The sequence below is a fragment of the Dendrobates tinctorius genome, unplaced genomic scaffold (assembly GCF_039654945.1).
Source record: "Dendrobates tinctorius isolate UK_male_01 unplaced genomic scaffold, ASM3965494v1 ptg000130l, whole genome shotgun sequence".
NCBI classification, from domain to species: domain Eukaryota; kingdom Metazoa; phylum Chordata; class Amphibia; order Anura; family Dendrobatidae; genus Dendrobates; species Dendrobates tinctorius.
The window spans coordinates 3,635,110-3,657,945 of NW_027361798.1; the positions used below are offsets into that span (position 1 = coordinate 3,635,110).

At 50.9% G+C, this 22,836-nt stretch overlaps 1 pseudogene; it reads left to right on the top strand.

Annotated features, from left to right (window-relative positions):
- Positions 1 to 3,362: 3,362 nt before the first annotated feature.
- LOC141047958 (histone H4-like) lies at positions 3,363 to 3,724 on the top strand (annotated as a pseudogene).
- The last annotated feature ends 19,112 nt before the right edge of the window (positions 3,725 to 22,836 follow it).

Below are 22,836 nucleotides of genomic sequence, written 5' to 3' on the forward strand. Positions count from 1 at the left end.
GGCAGTGATTATACAGCTCTGCAGGGAGGTGTTGGCACTGATCATACAGCCCTGCAGCGAGGAGGTGGCAGTGATTATACAGCTCTGCAGGGAGGAGGTGGTGGCACTGATCATACAGTCCTGCAGGGAGGAGGTGGAGGCACTGATCATACAGCCCTGCAGGGAGGAGGTGGTGGCACTGATCATACAGCTCTGCAGCGAGGAGGTGATGGCACTGATCATACAGCTCTGCAGCGAGGAGGTGATGGCACTGATCATACAGCCCTGCAGCGAGGAGGTGATGGCACTGATCATACAGCCCTGCAGCGAGGAGGTGGCAGTGATTATACAGCTCTGCAGGGAGGAGGTGGTGGCACTGATCATACAGCCCTGCAGGGAGGAGGTGGAGGCACTGATCATACAGCCCTGCAGGGAGGAGGTGTTGGCACTGATCATACAGCCCTGCAGCGAGGAGGTGATGGCACTGATCATACAGCTCTGCAGCGAGGAGGTGGCAGTGATTATACAGCTCTGCAGGGAGGTGATGGCACTGATCATACAGCTCTGCAGGGAGGAGGTGGAGGCACTGATCATACAGCCCTGCAGGGAGGTGTTGGCACTGATCATACAGCCCTGCAGCGAGGTGATGGCACTGATCATACAGCTCTGCAGGGAGGTGTTGGCACTGATCATACAGCCCTGCAGCGAGGAGGTGGCAGTGATTATACAGCTCTGCAGGGAGGTGTTGGCACTGATCATACAGCTCTGCAGGGAGGAGGTGGTGGCACTGATCATACAGCTCTGCAGGGATGAGGTGATGGCAGTGATCATACAGCTCTGCAGGGAGGAGGTGGTGGCACTGATCATACAGCTCTGCATGGAGGAGGTGGTGGCACTGATCATACAGCTATGCATGGAGGAGGTGGTGGCACTGATCATACAGCTCTGCAGGGAGGAGGTGGCACTGATCATACAGCTCTGCAGGGAGGAGGTGGTGGCACTGATCATACAGCCCTGCAGGGAGGAGGTGTTGGCATTGATCACACAGCCCTGCAGCGAGGAGGTGGTGGCACTAATCATACAGCTCTGCAGTGAGGAGGTGGTGGCACTGATCATACAGCCCTGCAGGGAGGAGGTGGTGGCACTAATCATACAGCTCTGCAGTGAGGAGGTGGTGGCTCTGACTATCAGCTCGGACACGCTGGGGCCGGAGGGCTTCTTACTCTTCTTGGCGCTCCCTGCAGCGGATTTCTTTGGCTGCTTCTTGGACTTGGCAGCCGGTTCGGCGGGAGGAGGAGGCGCGGCGGCTGGCGCGGTCTCTGCCATTATGTGATGAGGAACTTCCAGAATAATTTCCTGCAAGGAAAACACTGAGGACTGAGCGGGAGCAGCCTCATATATACAGTCACACTGCGCACTGATTGGCTGCCGAGCTGCGTCCTCCTGAGCTTCTATTGGCTGACACTGGACACAGGCCCCGCCCCTCCTGTCTGAGACGGGTGAAGCTCCGCTCTCCCCTTGTGCTTCCTTGCCCGGGATAAGCGCCCATTACCCGCCAGGACCGGGCAGCAGAGCCGCTGTCTCCGTGTCCTCCTCCTCCCTGACATCTCCCCCACATGTCTATAGAGGTCACTGGCGGAGGAGGCAGGAAGGAGCCGGGAGGAGCCCCGGGATCTGCCCGTAGTCCTGGAGCTGCTGAGAGGCCAGAAGGATACACAGGCGCCCATCAATCCCAGTGTGTCCAGATCTCTGTATCCAGCGCCATCGGGAGCATTGCAGAGTGATCAGCGCTATATGGCAGAAGACCGCACTATATGGAGGTCGGGTTTGCTGCAAGATCCGGAGTGTATTCCGCCTTGTTCGATGCTAACAGCACCATCTGGACGGAGACAGCACTGTATGGGGGTATATGCAGCAGTCTATCCAGGAATAGAGACTATATGGAGGGCTATTAGCGCTATATGGAGGTATACAGTACTTCTTGAAGGGTATATACCAAAACATGTGTATGGATCGGTAATTGGCTGTATACAGCACGGTGTTACAGAAGTATATGGAGATCTCCAGCATTTACAGCCAGATAGGGCGGTATACTGCATGATATTGATTTTACAGCACTATATGGAGGTATGCAGTCCCGTATGGTGATATATAGCAGTGTATGATGTGTAAACAGCAGTATATACAGCCCTATATGGAGGTGTCAGCACTATGTTGGATTCTTCACTATTCGGGGCTGTATAGCAGTATAGAGGGCGCTTACGGCACTTTATGGAGATATACATGACTATATGGAGGTAAACGGCATTATAGTGAGGGTATTCAACCTTATCTATAGATTAGACAGATTTTTCCGGAATCCTTGCTGCAGTATATATGAGTATTCAGCACTAGATGGCAGTATACAGCATATGTGGCCTCTGTAGTGCTGTATACCGCCCAGTATGGAGTCAGCTGAGGATAAACGGGAATTCCACACTCCCTGGTGCTGCGGCCACTGGAGACAATCAGCGCTGGGATCTCCCAATATGTACGCCGCCTGGAGTCACTGAGAATACATCCAGTTACACCGACCGTGAACCTGCACTAATAGAGGATTATACCCACTGTGCCAGGCACTAATAGACGGTTATACCCACTGTGCCAAGCACTAATAGAGGATTATACCCACTGTGCCAAGCACTAATAGAGGATTATACCCACTGTGCCAAGCACTAATAGAGGATTATACCTACTGTGCAAAACACTAATAGAGGATTATACCTACTGTGCCTCCAAGCACAAATAGAGGATTATACCCACTGTGAATCACTAATAGAAGACTTTACCCACTGTGCCAGGCACTAATAGAGGATTATACCCCCTGTGCCAGGCATTAAGAGGATTATATCCCCTGTGCCATGCACTAATAGAGGATTATACCCACTGTGAATCACTAATAGAGGATTATACCCACTGTGCCAGGCACTAATAGAGGATTATACCCACTGTGCCAGGCACTAATAGAGGATTATACCCACTGTGCCAGGCACTCATAGCTCTCCGGTCATGTGGAGGCGTCTGACTGTTGATGATCTCCCAGAGATTGAATTGTTTCCAGGCCGGAATCTCACATTGTCAGTAATTTCTCGTTCCTCCAGCGACGCTGACAGGACGAGGTTTGCAGAATTTTCTTGTTAGCATAATACAGAGAAGCGGGAAATTCAAATCACCAACTGTCCTGTGCTCAGCCAATCAGCGAGAAAGGGGAGGGGCTGAAAATGGCAATTCAGGAAAACAAATATCTCCGGTATCGCGTCATCACTGTGCAGTTCTCACTCCGGTCCGCTTAGCCTCCATATAAAGGAGGACTCAGCTCTGACCCTTCACAGTCGTCTGAAGATTTTCTGAACGATGTCTGGTCGCGGTAAAGGAGGGAAAGGTCTCGGGAAGGGAGGCGCAAAGCGGCACAGGAAGGTGCTCCGTGATAACATCCAGGGCATCACCAAGCCTGCCATCCGCCGTCTGGCTCGCAGGGGAGGAGTGAAGCGCATCTCCGGCCTCATCTATGAGGAGACTCGCGGCGTCCTGAAAGTCTTCCTGGAGAACGTGATCCGTGACGCCGTCACGCCAAGAGGAAGACCGTCACCGCCATGGACGTGGTGTACGCGCTCAAGCGCCAGGGCCGCACTCTCTACGGCTTCGGAGGTTAATTGTATTCTCGTCTCTGTCCTGACAACCCAAAGGCTCTTCTCAGAGCCGCCCACATCTCACGTGAGAGGCTGCAATTCCCGCTGGGGTCTAGCGGTCGCTGCTGGTGTGATCGCCGGGACCGGCTTGTGACGTTGAGCATTGGGGGGAGACGTTCTCTCTTCTGGAGCTGATCCAGTGAGTAGTCTCAGTGTGAGGTGGGGCACAGATGATCCGGGTGTATGGGGGAATCGATCGGCCGCACAGTCACCTCCTATGATGCTGCAGTTACTACAGAGCAGAAATCCGAGTGCTGGTAATAAATGTGGTTGTGCCACGTCTCCTGCTGCTGAGATCCTGTGGGTTGTAGGATGGCTGCGAGGAGTGGAATGCAGCTGCACTGATGAATGGACGCCGGTGTGAACGCTACTGAGCAGCGGCTCAGGATTGGGGTATCAACAGGATACCTACATGCGATGAGAGGGGCTGTCTGTGTTTCTGCGCCACCACATGGGCAGGGAGGGACGGTGCAGGAATACAGGGTCGCTCTGCCTGTGATCAGGAGAACATCTGCCCACATCACACTTTGCGCCAATCACCGGATCTAAATCCCGGAGCAAATTATCATATACAGGAATATACCCACTGTGCCAACTGCTAATAGCAGGAATTATATCCACTGAGTCACCCACTAGAGAGATATATAGAGGATTATACCCACTGCTCTGTCACCAGGTCCCAACTCTACAGTAACGTCATCCGAGATGTGTGGAAAGGAATCAATGACCCCAACTATGGAACCACAGCTCTGCCCCTAGTGCCGGCGCCTCCAACAGAGACCAGGAGGAGGTCGCTGCTCTCTATGGAGCTGCCCCGGGCTCAGTGGGTCCCTGTGATCTCGGGACTCGATGTCGCAGCCCGGGCGGCTCTCTTCCTCCGGACACACTGCGGTCCCGGCTGCGGCCTCCTCTCTCGGTGCTGCCCCTGTCTTCAGCCCCTGGAGCTCGCACCGCTGTTTGCACTTTCCGATCTATTCTGGGGTTGAGCCTTGTAACAGGGTGTATGGGCGCTATATCCGGACACAGACCCCTCTGTGCACAGTACAGAGCTCGGAGTGCTGCTGTGAGATGAAGGGAAGGTAACGGCGGCGGCCGATCAGGGGAGCGATCAGCAGCTCCGGGGAGCAGGACTCTGAGCTCTGCGGGTGCAGCTGCCCCAGACCGGACGGCTCACGTCACAGCGATCTCCGCTACTAAGCAGAGGGGCCGGGAATAATCCGAAGGACAGGAAAGGGATTGAGCGGGAAATTCAAAACTATCAACGGGTCTGTGATCAGCCAATGAGAGAAGTCCGCAGGCGCGACCAATCCCAGAGCCAGGTATGGACTCCTCCGGTTAACTCCTTAGTGACCGTGCGCTGCTCATTTCCCCCTTCTCTGCTCTCCCCTCGGATCCCGGGAGATGCTGCTCGCGCTTCCTGGTCTGTTCTGCGGCCGGTGCTGCACAGAACCCCAGGGTGAAGAGACGCAGACATCGCCTTGTAATGGCCGCGCCCTGTGCTTCTGGTAACCAAGCAAGGCCGGGATTACCGGCTCTGTAGTGGGATCGGCGCCAACAGAGGATCCGGCTCGGTGATTGTACAGAGACTGCAGGGAGGGAAGCAGGAACAGAACCGCTGGATCATACCCACTGTGCCTAGCACTAATAGGGAATTATACCCACTGTGCCAAGCACTAATAGGGAATTATACCCACTGTGCCAAGCACTAATAGGGAATTATACCCACTGTGCCTAGCACTAATAGGGAATTATACCCACTGTGCCAAGCACTAATAGGGAATTATACCCACTGTGCCAAGCACTAATAGGGAATTATACCCACTGTGCCAAGCACTAATAGAGGATTATACCCACTGTGCCAAGCACTAATAGAGGATTATACCCACTGTGCCAAACACTAATAGAGGATCATACCCACTGTGCCAAGCACTAATAGGGAATTATACCCACTGTGCCAAGCACTAATAGGGGATTATACCCACTGTGCCTAGCACTAATAGGGGATTATACCCACTGTGCCAAGCACTAATAGGGGATTATACCCACTGTGCCAAGCACTAATAGAGGATTATACCCACTGTGCCAAGCACTAATAGGGGATTATACCCACTGTGCCAAGCACTAATAGAGGATTATACCCACTGTGCCAAGCACTAATAGGGAATTATACCCACTGTGCCTAGCACTAATAGGGAATTATACCCACTGTGCCAAGCACTAATAGGGAATTATACCCACTGTGCCAAGCACTAATAGAGGATTATACCCACTGTGCCAAGCACTAATAGAGGATTGTGCCAGGCACTAACAGAGGATTATACCCACTATATCATGCACTAATAGAGGATTTTACCCACTGTGCCAATCACTAATACCAGAGGATTAATTTCACTGTGCCAAGCACTAATACCAGAGGATTTTACTCACTGTTCAAAGCAGTAATAGAGGATTATACCCACTATGCCAATTACTAATAGAGCATTATATTCACTGTGCCAGGCAATAATAGGGGAATATACCCACTGTGCCAAGGACTAATACCAGAGGATAGTACCCACTGTGAAAAAGCACTAATACAGGATTATACCCACTGTGCCAAGTACTAATAGCAGATTATACCCACTGTCTCAAGCACTGATTCCAGACGATTACATTCACTGTTCCAAGCACTACCAGAGGATTATACCCTCTGTGCCAAGCACTAATAGAGGATTTTACCCACTGTGTCTGGTACTAATAGAGACTTATACCCATTGTGCCAAGCACTAACAGCAGATGATTTTCCCACTGTGCCAAGCACTAGTAGAGGATTTTACCCACTATGCCATGCACTAATAGAGCATTATATTCACTATTCCAGGCACCAATAGAGGATTATATACACTGTCTCAAGCACTAATACAGGATTCTGCCCACTGTGCCTAGCACTAAAAGAGGATTATACCCATTGTGTCATGCACTAAAAGAGGATTATACCCACTGTGCCAAGCACTAATAGAGGATTATACCCACTGTACAAGCACTAATAGAGGATTATATCCATTGATCGAAGCAGTAATAGAGGATTTTTACCCACTGTGCCAAGCACTAACAGGGAATTATACCCACTGTGCCAAGCACTAATAGAGGATTATATTCACTGTGCCAGGCACTAACAGAGGATTATACCCCCTGTGCCAAGCACTATTACCAGAGGATTTTACTCACTGTGACGAACAATAATAGAGGATTATACCCCCTGTGCCAAGCACTAACAGCAGATTATTTTACCCACTGTTCCAGGCACTAATACCAGAGGATTATATTCACTGTGCCAAGCACTAATTCCAGAGGATTTTACCCACTGTGCAAAGTACTAATGGCAGATTATAACCACTGTCTCAAGCACTAATACCAGAGGATTTTATTCACTGTTCCAAGCACTAATAGATGATTATACCCACTATGCCAAGAACTAATAGAGCAATATATTCACTGTGCCAGGCAATAATAGGGGATTACACCCACTGTGTCAAGCACTAATTCCAGAGGATTATATTCACTGTGCCAAGGACTAATACCAGAGGATAGTACCCACTGTGCCAAGCACTAATTCAGGGTTATATTCACTGTGCCAAGAAATAATAGAGTATTTTACCCACTGTGCTAGGAGGCACCAATAGAGGATTATACCTACTGTGAAAAGTACTAATAGCAGATTATACCCACTGTCTCAAGCATTAATAGAAGATTATACCCACTGTGCCAAGCACTAATACCAGAGGATTATGCCCATTGTGCGAGGCACTAATAGAGGATTATACCCACTGTGCCAAGTACTAACAGCAGATTATACCCACTGTCTCCAGATGCAGGATTATACCCACTGTGCCAATCACTGATAGAGGATTATACCCACTGTGCCATGCACTAATAGAGATATATGCCCACTGTGTCAAGCACTAATAGAGGATTATACCCATTGAGCCAAGCAGTAATAGCAGAGGATTTTTACCCACTTTGCCAAGCACTAAAAGAGGATTATACCCATTGTGCCAAGAACTAACAGAAGATGATTTTACACACTGTGCCAAGCAAGGAGATAGCAGAAGAAATTTTTGAACCCCTCTCCATAATCTTTGAAAATTCTTGGAGAACAGGAGAAGTGCCAGAAGACTGGAGAAGAGCAAATGTTGTTCCTATCTTCAAAAAGGGGAAGAAGGTGGACCCAGGCAACTATAGGCCGGTGAGTCTGACTTCTATACCAGGAAAGATCTTTGAACAAATTATTACACAACATGTATGTCAATACCTGGATAAGAATGAAGTGATTAAACAGAGTCAGCATGGGTTTGTAACTAATAAGTCATGTCAGACTAACTTAATTTCCTTCTATGATAGAATCACTGATTGGGTGGATCAAGGAAATGCTGTAGATATAGTATATCTTGACTTCAGCAAAGCATTTGACAAAGTCTCTCATACAATCCTTATTGAAAAAATGACTAAGTATGGAATGGACAAGGCAACTGTTAGGTGGATTCATAACTGGCTTACTGATCGGACCCAAAGAGTGGTCGTAAATGGCTGCACATCCAGTTGGAAGAATGTCTCAAGTGGGGTACCACAGGGCTCTGTCCTGGGCCCTGTATTGTTCAACATCTTTATCAACGATTTAGATGAAGGAATTGAGGGTAAACTGATTAAATTTGCTGATGACACAAAGCTAGGAGGGATAGCTAATACTAGAGAAGAGAGAGAGAGGATTCAAAAAGATATAAATAAACTGGAGCAGTGGGCAGCAACTAACAGAATGGTTTTTAACAGGGAGAAATGCAAAGTACTACATCTGGGCAATAAAAACGAAAAAAGATATATAGAATGGGAGGAATAGGGCTAAGTGACAGCACATGTGAAAAAGACTTGGGTATACTAATAGATCACAGACTGAATATGAGTCAACAGTGTGATGCAGCAGCAAAAAAGGCAAATGCAATTCTAGGATGTATTAACAGAAGCATACAGTCTAGATCACGTGAAGTCATTATTTCCCTCTACTCCTCTTTGGTCAGACCTCATCTGGAATATTGTGTCCAGTTTTGGGCACCACATTTCAAAAAAGACATCAACAAACTGGAGCAAATTCAGAAAAGAGCGACCAGAATGGTGACCGGTCTGCAAACCCTGTCTTATGAGGAAAGGTTGCAGGATTTGGGAATGTTTAGTTTGCAAAAGAGAAGACTGAGAGGAGACTTAATAGCTGTCTACAAATATCTAAAGGGCTGTCACATTGTAGAAGGCTCAACTTTATTCTCATTTGCACAAGGAAAGACTAGAAGCAATGGGATGAAACTGAATGGGAGGAGACACAGATTAGATATTAGAAAAAACTTTTTGACAGTTAGAGTGATCAATGAGTGGAACAGGCTGCCACGAGAAGTGGTGAGTTCTCCTTCAATGGAAGTCTTCAAACAGAGGCTGGACAGACATCTGACTGGGATGATTTAGCGAATCCTGCTTTGAGCAGGGGGTTGGACCAGATGGCCCAGGAGGTCCCTTCCAACTCTACGATTCTATGATTCTATGATTCTAATACCAGAGGATTTTACCCACTGTGCAAAGTACTAATGGCAGATTATAACCACTGTCTCAAGCACTGATACCAGAGGATTTTACTCACTATTCCAAGCACTAATAGATGATTATACCCACTATGCTAAGAGCTAATAGAGCATTATATTCACTGTGCCAGGCACTAATAGGGGATTATACCCACTGTCTCAAGCCTTAATAGAAGATTATACCCACTGTGCCTAGCACTAATACCAGGGGATTATGCCCATTGTGCCAAGCACTAAAAGAGGATTATACCCACTGTGTCAAGTACTAATAGCAGATTATACCCACTGTCTCAAGTACTAATACAGGATTATACCCACTGTGCCAAACACTAATAGAGGATCTTACCCACTGTGCCAAGCACTAATAGAGGATTATACCCCCTGTGCCAAACTAACAGGAGAGGATTTTACCCACTGTGCCCATAATGCTTCAGGTAACCAAGCAAGGCTGGGATTATCGGCTCTGTGGTTGGATCGTCGCCCACACAGTGGATCCGGCCCGGTGATTGTACAGAGACTAATGTTGAGCATTCCGATACCGCAAGTATCGGGTATCGGCCGATATTCGCGGTATCGTAATTCCGATACTGAGTACCGATACTTTTAGCATATCGAATACCGGAATCGGAAGTTCCCATAATGCTATCAGCCCGCTCGCTTTGATTCAGCCAATGGGAATCCTCAGAAGTGTGGGCACATCCTGTTAGGCATGTAGGCATGTTAACTAATGGCATGGCTGTGATTGGCTGTTGAAATGGTGTCATGATGCACTATAAAAGCCGCCCCCATTTAGGGTTCACTCTGCTGTGAATTCAGTTAGGGACAGGCTGCTCTTCTGACTCTGAGGGACAGTTAGAAATAGCGATTTGCTATATTGTGCTTTACCCAGGCTACTTTTGCAATCACCTGAGCTTTCTTTTGCCTTGCAGCGCTGTTCACAGCTGTCTGCAAGGTCTGCAGCTCACGGTGTAGTGTGTTCTGCAGCCACCTCTGGTTGTAGGCCGCTCAGCGTGCGTCACTGCCTCATACTGTATATGTTTTTTTTTTTTTATTGCTGCTCATTTTTCCTGATTTCTCCTATTAGTGTGCATCCATCCGTATCCATATACATTGGTTGCAAACACTATAGTAGTAGACAGCGGAGCCTTTCTGCAGCCTGTCAGTGCTAGTGCCCAGTTCTCTGCACTGTTCACGGCTGTCTGTGAGGTCTCTGTGTGAGTGCAGCTCACGTTGTAGTGTGTTCTGCAGCTACCTCTGGTTGTAGTCCGCTCAGCGTGTGTCATTGCCTCATACATAGTCCTTTCTTTGTTTTATTGCAGCTCATTTTTCCTGATTTTTTTCTCCTATATTAGTGTGCTTCCATCCGTATCCATGTACATTGGTTGGTTGCAAACACTATATAGGAGTAGATAGAGGAGCCTTTCTGTTGGCTTGTGCCCTGCAGCCGCAGCCAGATTAGTATTAGCCTATTTTTTGGAGCCTCATCTATTGCATTGTAGGTTACCTTCCTGCATTGTAATAGCTCCAAAAAGTTAGAGATACTATCACTTTCAAATCTTTGGTCACATCCTTTTTGTTTTTTTTAAAAAAAAAACCACGTAAATAAAGTTCACCCAACACTCCACTTGACAGTTGTGTAGGCCACATTAGCTCCCATTAAAGTGTAGTCCACACACTTTATAAAATTAGTGTTTCTTATACCTGTAACCAGCTGTTCAGGAATAAGCACACTAAGCCCCCCCCTTTGTACTTTTCTGCCTGTCTTTATCAGTCTATCAAGATGAAGAAGGCAGGGAGTAAGGCACGTGGTCGTGGGCGTGGAGTTTCAGCAGGGAGAGGACGTGGGGATTCTGCAGGGAGAGGACGTAGGGATTCTGTGCCTGCTGTTGGCACCAGTGAGTCAGCATCCCCCAGTTTTAGCAGTCAACAGTCCTTTATGCGCAGCTTTGTAGGACCTCGCCGTGCCCCACTGCTGCGGGAGGAACAAATTGAAGCAGTTGTTGGATGGATGGCAACTAACGCATCGAATTCAATGACTTCCACATCCTCTCAGGGCCAGAGCACCGAAGAGCAACCATCTGTCTCTTCACCACCTGCCAAAGTGCCCAGGCAGTCAGAGAGCCCTGGACAGGAGCCATCTCAATCTTTACTTCTGTTCTCAGAATCTGTTGGCTTGGAAAGAGGGGGCCAGCCAAGCAGCATTCAAGAATGTGAAGAAGAGGGAGTATGCAGTGATGCGCAACTGCTTTGTCCCTCAGAATCTGAAGAGGCGGGTGGGCCAGTGCCTATGGTCAGCACACCTCTGTACGCCTCACATGATGAGACTCAGGTGCCACTTTCTGTTGCATACGGTGCTGGCGAGACTACCCAGGAGAAGCAGGTGTTTGAAAAGGGGAGTGTAGATAATGAGGTCCTTGACCCATCATGGCGTGAGGAACAGGAAGGTGGTGGGAGCAGCTCTGAGGAAGAGATTCCCCGAACGGCCAAGACAGGAGGGCAGGGGCAGACTTGGTTGCCTGTAGCCTCCACTTCGGCACCCGTTAGGAGCATTCCTCTTCCAAAACCCAAAACGTGCACTCCCAGGAATTGCAGTGCGTGGTCCTTTTTTGACACAGTTGTAGATGACATTTGCTTTGTCAAATGCAAGCTGTGTCATCAGAAAGTCAAAAGAGGGAAAAGTGTCAGCAACCTCAATACCACAAAAATGTGGAAACATGTGCGGACCAAGCACGAGGTGGAGTTACACAGACACACTGAAGACGTAGGCCAACGTACAGCACCACCTACCACCTCTTCAGCTCGTGTTGGGGCCTCTTCCTCCAGCTCACACACAGCTGGTTCAGCTTCCTCACAGGATCGCCAAGGAAGAACCTCTGGCACTGTTGTCCGGAGACCCTGTGACATTCCATCCACAGCACCACGTTCCCTGTCATCCTCACACTCCCAGGCCACTCTACAGCCATCGGTCGCACAAGCATGGGAGAAAAGGTGGCCATACTCGGCAAACCATCCCTGAGCACAGGCTCTGAATGCTGGCATTGCCAAACTACTGGCCCTTGAAATGCTCTCATTCAGGCTAGTGGAGACTGACACCTTCCGGGACTTCATGGCATTGGCAGTCCCACAATACACCGTGCCCAGCCGCTTTTATTTCAGCAGGCAAGCCGTCCCTGCCCTGCAAAAGCATGTGGAGGCAAACATAAAACATGCGATACTAAACGCCGTCAGTAGCAAGGTCCACCTGACCACCGATGCGTGGACCAGTAGCCATGGACAGGGACGATACCTTTCCCTCACTGCCCATTGGGTCAATGTTGTGGAGCCAGGTACAGATCTGGAGAGTGGCGCTCTACGTATTTTGCCAACTCCACGGATTGCAGGACTCCAGTCTGTACACATTGACTCCTCCTCCTACTCTAGTTCCTCAGAAACAGCGCAGCAGGAGCCTGTTACGACCGATATGAGAACAGCCGTGGCCAAACGTCAACAGGCCGTACTGAAATTAATCTCTTTGGGGAATCGAAGCCACACAGCGCAGGAGCTCTGGAATGCCATCAAGCAGGAGAGCGACGTGTGGTTTGTGCCAGCGAATCTCCAGCCAGACTTGGTAGTGTGTGACAATGGCCGAAATCTGGTGGCAGCTCTGGGCCTAGGCAACCTCACTCACATCCCATGTCTGGCACATGTGCTGAACTTGGTCGTGCAGAGCTTTCTGAGGGACTATCCGGATCTTGATGCACTGCTGCACTAGGTCCGCAAAGAGTGCAGTGCGCTCACTTGCGTCGTTCCAGCATGGCAAGATCGCGCCTTGCTGCTCTGCAGCGCCGATTACGCCTTCCGGAACATCGCATCATATGTGACCTACCCACCAGGTGGAATTCAACGTTACATATGTTGGAGCGGTTGTGTGAGCAGCAGGCAGCAGTCATGGAGTACCAGCTGCATCAGCCGCAAACAAGTCGCACTGTGCGCCGGTCACACTTCAGCACCACTGAGTGGGCCTCTATGAAGGACATCTGCCCCATTTTGCGTGCCTTCGCTGACTCCACGCGGATGGCCAGTGCAGATGATGCACTAATCAGCATGACTGTCCCCCTTATCTGCATGCTTCAAAAAACACCGCAAGCACTAAGGGAGGAGGTTTTGGAAGAGGTGGAGGATGAGGAGTCCCAAATGCCATCTGCTTCTGGACAGTCTGCACTACGTGCTTCCTCACAAAGGCCTAGGCAGGGGACACAGTGTGAGGAGGATGAGGAGGAGTCGATGGAGGAGGAAGACATCTCTCCAGAGGAGGGAGGTACACAAAGCTCTAGTCAGTATGTACAGCGAGGGTGGGGTGATGCAGAGCAGGCACAGATGACGACTCAAGCAGGGGACAGAGGTTCTTGGGCAGTTGGGAGTCTGCAGCACATGGTTGATTTCATGCTGCAATGCCTGAGAAATGACCGCCGCATCGCCCACATTCTCTACTCGGCTGATTATTGGGTGTACACCCTCCTAGATCCTCGCTACCGGGACAACTTACAAAGCCTCATAGCACCGTTGAACCGGGAGCGTAAAATGCGGGCGTACCAAGACACACTGGTGCAGTCCATCGTGTTCTCCATTCCACCCGACAGCAGTGGTGCTAGTGCTTTACAAAGCAGCTCTGTGCATCGAGGCAGTGGAGGAAGCTCTACACAGAGGGAGCAGAGGCAGCGCCTCAGCACAAGGCAAGACCAGTATGGCCCAAATGTGGCAAAGTTTTGAGTGCCCGCCACAAATGTCTACACCATCACAGACGGCTCCAGTCAGCAGGAGGCAACGTTTTCGTCAGATGGTGACAGACTACATGTCTTGCCCTGTCAGTGTACTCCCAGACGGCTCTTCCCCCGTCAATTTTTGGGTCTCTAAGCTGGATACATGGCCAGAGCTTAGCCAGTATGCATTGGAGGTGCTGGCTTGCCCTGCTGCTAGAGTATTATCGAAACGCGTCTTTAGTGCAGCAGGTGGTGTACTAACAGATCGTCGCACGTGACTATCCTTCGATAACGTTGGCCGGCTTACTTTTCTGAAAATGAACAAGGCCTGGATCTCACCGGAATTTGCCAGTCCTCTTCCAGAATAAATAATTAGTTGGCAACAGTATCCGGGTCTCCTGTTGTGTTCATGTTTCTACCACCTGAACTGTAATCCCTGGGCTCCAACGCAGCCAGTTGTTGCTCAGAAGTGCCGTCTGCACAGAGAAAAACACTAGCTCCTGTGTTATTGGGGTTCAGTAACGCCAGCTGCTCCCCTGCTGTGTGTCCGGCAATATCTCATGCTCTGTTGTGAGCTCATTATCTTGTTCGCCTGTGTCTCAGCGCCGACGTCTACGGCTTTACCTGCCGCTGCGCTGCACTAACCGCAGCTACTCTTGGTCGCTGTCGCGACGCCACACGCAGGCCTCTGTGACATTAACTGAGCCGAGTCTCGGCATCACATTGTTCCTTGCGACTCTGTGCCAGAACAGAGCCGTCCTTAGCGTTCGGGTGACGTTAACCCGAGCGCAGCACCTCATTGATTAGGTGCATCTGCCATTGTTCAGCAGCGGTCTTCTCACCTACCGCACGGTGGACTCCGGGCGGCGAACGCACCTCCTGTTATTTTATATTTGGTGCGTTCCGCCGTCCTAACAATCAGATTTTACACTTGCTCCAAGTAGGCCTCAGCCTACTCCATGATTGACCCTGGGCTCCAACACTGCCAGTTGCTGCTCAGAAGTGCCATCTGCACAGAGAAAAACACTAGCTCCTGTGTTAGTGGGGTTCAATAACGCCAGCTGCTCCCCTGCTGTGTGTCCGGCAACATCTCCTGCTCTGTTGTGAGCTCATTTTCTCGTTCACCTTTGATGTCCGATGAACTCCCTCTGCTGGTGAAAGGAGGTGGTGAAACTGATTTGGATGGGAGAAACCTGTCACCTGAACAGGTGGATTGCGATTGGACATCCGGAATCTCTGAGTGGATATAAGGCAGCCGACACCCTGTAGGGTTGCTGGTGATTTCTCTGCTCTGAGCTCTGGCCTCCAGTTCAGTTCCTGTCTTCTAAAGCTAAGTTTTGCTCTGTTATCGTTCCATGAGATTTTGTCTGATTTGCTTAGTTTTTTGTTCTGACAGCCCCAGCTGGGGCTCTGCTGAATTTCCATTTTTGTCCCTGATCGGTTAAATCTCTTTTGCTCTGTCTTCAGAATATATCGGAGTGCTGATATAGGGATTTTGAAGTCTAGTGACTTCAGGGCCGTTTTTCCTATCAGACGTGTTGGGAAATTTTTGGTAGGGTTTTTGCAGATTGCAGCCAGCATCTTTTCTGTCCTTTCCTATCTAGTTAGTTGGACCCCATCGTTTGCTCTGTCTGTCTTTCTGTCTGTGTTAGTGTTTTCATCTGTTTTCACCGACAATACATGATGGGGGCTGTCTATTGCTTTGGGGTCTGCTCTGGGGCAGTTTAGATTTCCCTTTTCTTTCTTTAGGCTTATTTAGCTCTCTGGCTGTGACGAGGTGTCTAGGATCACCGTAGGAACCCCCCACGGCTACTGTTGTGTGAATAGGATCAGGGGTCTGCAATCCGTTAGCTACCAACCTCTCCGGTTTTATGGACTTGACTTGCATTTTTGTTTTTTCCTCCTCCGGTGATTCATTCATAACAGAATCACCAGCCATACCGCAGATTCTAGGGTACTCAATAGCAGAAAGGAATTGTAAAAAAAAAACAAAAAGTGTCAGAATTTTTTTTTTTTCTTTTGTATATTTTTTCCTCTTTTTCTCTGGGGCCGTAGGAGGAATTTTTTCTTGATGGAGATTAAGCAATTGTCTGATTGTATGGAGCAGTTCGCTGCTGAAGTGCGGGGAATTTCCTCCAATCTCGCTCATTCACACGCTGCTGAACCAAAGATCCCTACTCCTGATGTGTTTTTTGGGGATCGGTCTAAATTTTTGAATTTTAAGAATAATTGTAAATTATTTCTTGCCTTGCAGCCTAACTCATCGGGGAGCTCTGCACAGCAGGTTAAAATTGTCATCTCTTTGCTGCGCGGCGATCCCCAGGATTGGGCGTTTTCTTTGACACCTGATGATTCTATTCTAACTAATGTGGACGCATTTTTTCAAGCCTTGGGGTTGTTGTATGATGAACCTAATGCTATTGATCAAGCTGAAAAAGCCCTGTTGGCATTGAGCCAGGGTCAGGATTCTGCAGAGTTGTACTGTCAAAAATTCCGAAAGTGGGCGGTCCTTACTACCTGGAATGATAATGCATTGGCAGCTCTCTTTCAGAAGGGTTTGTCAGAAACCATAAAAGATACTATGGTGGGATTTCCTGTTCCCTCTGGTCTTGACGATTCTATGTCATTAGCCATTCAGGTGGATCGGCGTTTATGTGAACGTAAAATTACACGAGAGGTGTTGCCACCTGTTGAACAAATGTCTGAACCTATGCAATGTGATAGAGTTTTGCCTGGGGCGCAGCGTCAGGAGTTCAGAAGGCGTAATAAGCTGTGTTTTTTCTGTGGAGACGCCTCTCATAATATTTCTGTCTGCCATAAACGAGAGAAACGCTTTGCACACACATTTTGTTATGGTCGGCGGAACGCAACAGATATAAAATAATAAGAGGTGCGTTCGCCGCCCGGGGTCCACCGTGCGGTAGTTGATAAGACCGCTGCTGGGCAATGGCAGATGCACCAGAAGGTGAAGTAGTGCGCACGGGTTAACGTCACCTGAACGCTAGGAGCGTCTCTGTTCAGACACAGAGTCGCTTGCCAGAAATATATACAAAGGTGCTGGCCCTGTTATCGTCACAGGAGTCAGCGTGTGGCGTCGCAGCCGCGAACACCAATAGCTGCTGTTAATGCAGCGCAGCGGCAACTATAGCCGCAAGCGTCGGCGCCGAGGACCGGGCACCGACGGACGCTAGTGTAGGCGAAGCAGCACTGTGGCGTAGCTTGCCTCTACCTGGTGCTGACCTAAGAACACTCTCTGTCACCAATCGTATTATCCAAGGGAAGGGGTTTCATAATGAGTCAGCCACCAGTCCATGCATCCATCACCATTCACACACATAGCAAGAAAAGTCTACACTAGCGCATCGTCGAGCCGCCCTGCGGGCTTTTTATAGCGATGCGCTTCCGGAACCTTCCATTAGCTTGGGAAGGACCAATCAGATCCGACGCAGGACCTGAGCATGTGACCCCTGCTCTCCAGTGAGAGGTCAAGTTGCGGGCATGCCCAGTAGCACGGCATGAGGACTTAGCCTCAGGAGCGGTTCCCTGCAAAGCAGGTTGCGCTGCCATTGCTGCACCAGAGGTGGCAGCAACATCGAGGCTGCCAGAGCGAGTCTGAGCAGCAGGCCTGGCTCGCTGTGTTTGCTGAGCAACACCCGGAGCGGTTGAAGAAGAATGGGAGACCGCAGCATGTCTGGCTCTGGATTCCTGCTGTGCAGTGCCAGGAATCCGACGCCCAACATCACCCCCCCCCCCCCCCCCAGGGCCCCCCTCCCCCTGAGCCCCACCGCGCCCAAAAGCAGCGATCAGGAGCGGTGCATGAATGTTCTCCACCGGCTCCCAGGTCCGAGCCTCAGGACCTTGACCCCTCCAGTCCACCAAATAAAACTATTTGCCACGGACAAGCCTGCGCCCCACGATGGCATTAACCTCAAACCCGTCAGACGATAAGTCTGATGACCCGGTGGATGGTTCAGAAAACCAGACTATGTGAACTGGTTTGAGGAGGGACACATGAAACATGTCCGATATGGCCAAATGTGGAGGAAGAGCCAGGCGGTAGACCACTGAGCTAAGTCGCTCGAGGACCTTGAACAGTCCAATGTAACGTGGTGCGAATTTGGGAGACTCGACCCGCAGTTTGATATTCCGGGTGGAGAGCCACACCATGTCACCAGGGGAGAAGCTTGGTGCGTGTCGGCGGACGCCCTCATCCTTTCTTTAGATGCCCGGATAGCATCCTGCGTGCGATCCCAAATGTCCCGGCCCTCCACTGCCCAGTCTGCCACCCTGGAGTCAGCGGAGGACACCGGCATTGGGACAGGGACGCGAGGGTGTTGACCATAATTTAGGAGAAAAGGCGTCTGACCAGTGGAATCGGCCACCGCATTGTTTAGGGCAAACTCAGCCCAAGGCAGCAAGGATGCCCAGTCATCCTGCCTGGCAGAGACAAAATGTCGTAGATAGGTGACCAAGGTCTGATTGGCCCTTTCGACAAAGCCATTCGTCTCGGGATGGTAGGCGGAAGACAGATTTAGCTCGATGCTGAGTAAGCTGCAGAGCTCCCTCCAAAACCGAGACGCAAACTGCGGACCTCGGTCACTTACGATTTTGTCCGGCATACCATGTAAACGGAATACATGCTTAATGAACAGGACGGCCAGACCTCGGGCGGAGGGTAGGCGTGCGAGTGGCACCAGATGTGCCATTTTGGAAAAATGGTCGGTAACCACCCAGATGACCGTACTGCCACTGGACTTGGGCAGGCCAACTATAAAGTCAATGCCCACCATTTCCCATGGTCTATCCGCTACTGGCAGGGGAAACAAGAGCCCCGCCAGCCTCTGTCTAGAGCAGTGGTCCCCAACCCTTTTTGCACCAGGGACCGGCTTGAACCAAGACCATTCTTCCATGGCCCGGCAGGGCGGGGATGGAGGTTTGACAGGGGCGGGGCTTTGGTCATAAGGGGGCGGGGCTATGGACGCGGTTGTAGTTTAGCCGTGCATATTTATCATTTAATTATAACATTTTTAATGTGACTCAACTCACCATAGGTTTTGAATGAGTGGGAGCACCTGGCTTGTTTCTGTTTCAGTGGGAGCACCGGGCTACTTCTACTGATGACCGTCACTGCTAATGATGATTGGAACCTACAAGGAAATGGAGCATTGAGCACTTAAGAACAATTGTACTGGAGTACTGTACATGCTGATTATTTTCTAATCATCAGAAAATGTATGTGTGGTCCCCCCCGTCCAGCTCTGTGTTGCTCCCCTGTCCCATCCTGTATACATGGCTCTGCTCCCACTCTCCCATCCTGTATACATGGCTCTGCTCCCATCCTGTATGCATGGCTCTGCTCCCATCCTGTATACATGGCTCCGCTCCCATCCTCCCATCCTGTATACATGGCTCTGCTCCCACTCTCCCATCCTGTATACATGGCTCTGCTCCCACTCTTCTATCCTGTATACATGGCTCCCCTGTCCCATCCTGTATGCATGGCTCCGCTCCCACTCTCCCTCCCTTGTATATATGGCTCCGCTCCCACTCTCCCGGCCTCCCTTGTATATATGGCTCAGCTCCCAGTCTCCCTCCCTCGTATATATGGCTCTGCTCCCATTCTCCCTCCCCTGTGTATATGGCTCCGCTCCCACTCTCCCTCCCTTGTATATATGGCTCCGTTCCCAGTCTCCCTCGCTTGTATATATGGCTCTGCTCCCACTCTCCCTCCCCTGTGTATATGGCTCCGCTCTCATTCTCCCTCCCCTGTGTATATGGCTCCGCTCCCATTCTCCCTCCCCTGTGTATATGGCTCCGCTCCCATTCTCCCTCCTGTGTATATGGCTCCGCTCCCATTCTCCCTCCCCTGTATATATGGCTCCGCTCCCAGTCTCCCTCCCCTGTGTATATGGCCCGCTCCCAGTCTCCCTCCCTTGTATATGGCTCCGCTCCCACCCTCCCTCCCTTGTATATATGGCTCCGCTCCCACTCTCCCTCCCCTGTGTATATGGCTCCGCTCCCAGTCTCCCTCCCCTGTGTATATGGCTCCGCTCCCAGTCTCCCTCCCCTGTGTATATGGCTCCACTCCCAGTCTCCCTCCCCTGTGTATATGGCTCCGCTCCCAGTCTCCCTCCCCTGTGTATATGGCTCCGCTCTCATTCTCCCTCCCCTGTGTATACGGCTCCGCTCCCATTCTCCCTCCCCTGTGTATATGGCTCCGCTCCCATTCTCCCTCCCCTGTGTATACGGCTCCGCTCCCATTCTCCCTCCCCTGTGTATATGGCTCCGCTCCCATTCTCCCTCCCCTGTGTATATGGCTCCGCTCCCACTCTCCCTCCCCTGTGTATATGGCTCCGCTCCCACTCTCCCTCCCCTGTGTATATGGCTCCGCTCCCACTCTCCCTCCCCTGTGTATATGGCTCCGCTCCCACTCTCTCTCCCTTATATTTATGGCTCCGCTTGGCTCCCCCATCCTCCCCATCATACTTACCCTCACGTCGCTGAACTTCCTTCCCGTCGCTGCACGTCCCTGCATCTCGCGACGCTTCAGCTTCTTCCTGTGCGGAGCGGTCACGTGCTACCGCTCATTAAGGTCCATGAATATGGACGCCACGCCTATGGGAGATGAGTGGCGTCCATATTCATGACCTTAAATGAGCGGTAGCACGTGACCGCTCAGCGCTGGATGAAGCCGCCGCTGGATGAAGCCGCCGCGGGATGCAGGGTGAGTATCAGCTGCTGCACCGCCCCCCGGCTCCCCTTGTGTCCGCGGACCGGCAAGGGCACTGCAACGGCCCGGTGCTGGGCCGCGGACCGGCGGTTGGGGACCCCTGGTCTAGAGGGCCTGTTCCGGGCACACGAGACACATGCTTTCACGTATGCCTTGACGTCTCGAGCCATATGCGGCCATCAATATGACCTTGCCAGGAGTTCGGTGGTCCGTTTATTACCAAAATGGCCACCTAGCCTGGAGGCATGTGCCCAGGCAAGAACCTCTGGCCGTAGCCGAGGGGGCACTAAGGTCTTGCCTGGCGGTACCGACTCGAGATCGATAGGAGCCACGGTCGTAAAACTCTCTGGAGGGAGAATTAACCGAGGCTACGCTTATCCCTCCTCCGCTGAGACCACCGAGCGTGAGAGGGCATCTGCTCGGACGTTCTTCTCCCCGGAGAGGTAGTGTAGGGTAAAGCGGAAGCGAGAAAAGAAGAGCGACCACCTGGCCTGACGGGAATTCAGGCGTTGGGCCGTCTGAAGATAGACCAGGTTTTTATGGTCCGTGAAGACCTGAAAGGGGAACCGGGCTCCCTCCAGGAGATGTCTCCACTCGGAAAAAGCCAATTTCATGGCCAGCAGCTCCCTGTCGCCGATGGAGTAATTTTGCTCCGCCGGTGAGAAGGTCTTAGAAGAAGCAGGGATGCTTCCGACCTTGAACATCCTTTTGGTAAAGGACTGCTCCTGCACAGACGGAAGAAGCGTCTACCTCAAGGATAAACGGCTTATCCACATCGGGACGGTGTAAAATGGGAGCGCCTGCAAAGTGGGACTTTACGGAGGAAAAGGCCTTAGAAACCTGTTCGGTCCACGCCTTAGGATTAGCTCCTTTTTTCGTGAGAGCAACCAAAGGAGCTACCAGGGTGGAAAAGTGGGGTATAAACTGGCGATAATAGTTAACGAACCCTAAAAAGCGCTACACCGCTTTAAGAGAATGGGGTTCCTGCCAGTCCATAACCGCTTGCAGTTTGGCCAGATCCATAGTCAACCCCTGGGCCGAGATGACGTAGCCCAGAAATGGCAAGGACTCCTGCTCGAACAGACACTTCTCCAGCTTGGCGAACAGGAAATTCGCCCGTAGGCGGTCAAATACCCTGCAGACATCTTTCCGGTGGGTGGGCAAATCTGGCGAAAAGATGAGGATGTCATCCAGATAGACTACCACCGAGGTAGAAAGCATGTCACGGAAGACGTCGTTGACGAAATCCTGGAAGACAGTGGGCGCATTACAAAGGCCAAAGGGCATGACCAGATATTCATAATGGCCATCCCGAGTATTAAAAGCTGTCTTGCACTCGTCTCCCTCACGAATACGGATCAGGTTGTATGCCCCTCGTAGATCTAGCTTAGTAAAGAGTCGCGCCCCACGCAACCTGTCGAACAACTCGGAGATCAACGGGAGAGGGTACTTATTCTTGACCGTGATGGCATTGAGACCCCGGTAGTCGATGCAAGGGCGTAACTCTCTGCTCTTCTTCTGAACGAAGAAGCCTGCCCCGGCCGGTGACACCGACTTCCTGATAAAGCCCCGTGCCAGGTTCTCCCTGATGTATTGGGACATTGCCTCCGTCTCCGGGAGAGATAATGGGTAAACACAACCTCGAGGAGGTTCTGTGCCTGGCAGGAGGTCAATCGGGCAGTCATAGGGACGGTGCGGTGGGAGTGTCTCCGCGGACTTCTTAGAGAAGACGTCCGCATATTGATGGTAAGGTTCAGGGAGCGTGGAGAGGTTTGTAGGCAGCTCCGTAGACGCTCCCTGAAGACTGTCCCTGAGACACCTACCCTCGCAGTCCTTGCTCCAGCCCAATATTCTCCCCGAAGCCCAATCAATGTGAGGGGAGTGACATCGAAGCCAGGGAACCCCAAGGAGTACCTGATCGATGCCATGAGGCATAATAAGCAAGGACAGGGTCTCCGGATGTGAGGGGGACATGGCGAGACCGAGTGGGACCGTCTGATGGGTCACTCGAGACGGCAATGGTGCCCCATCCACCACCCTGATGGTCAGAGGTTGTGGGA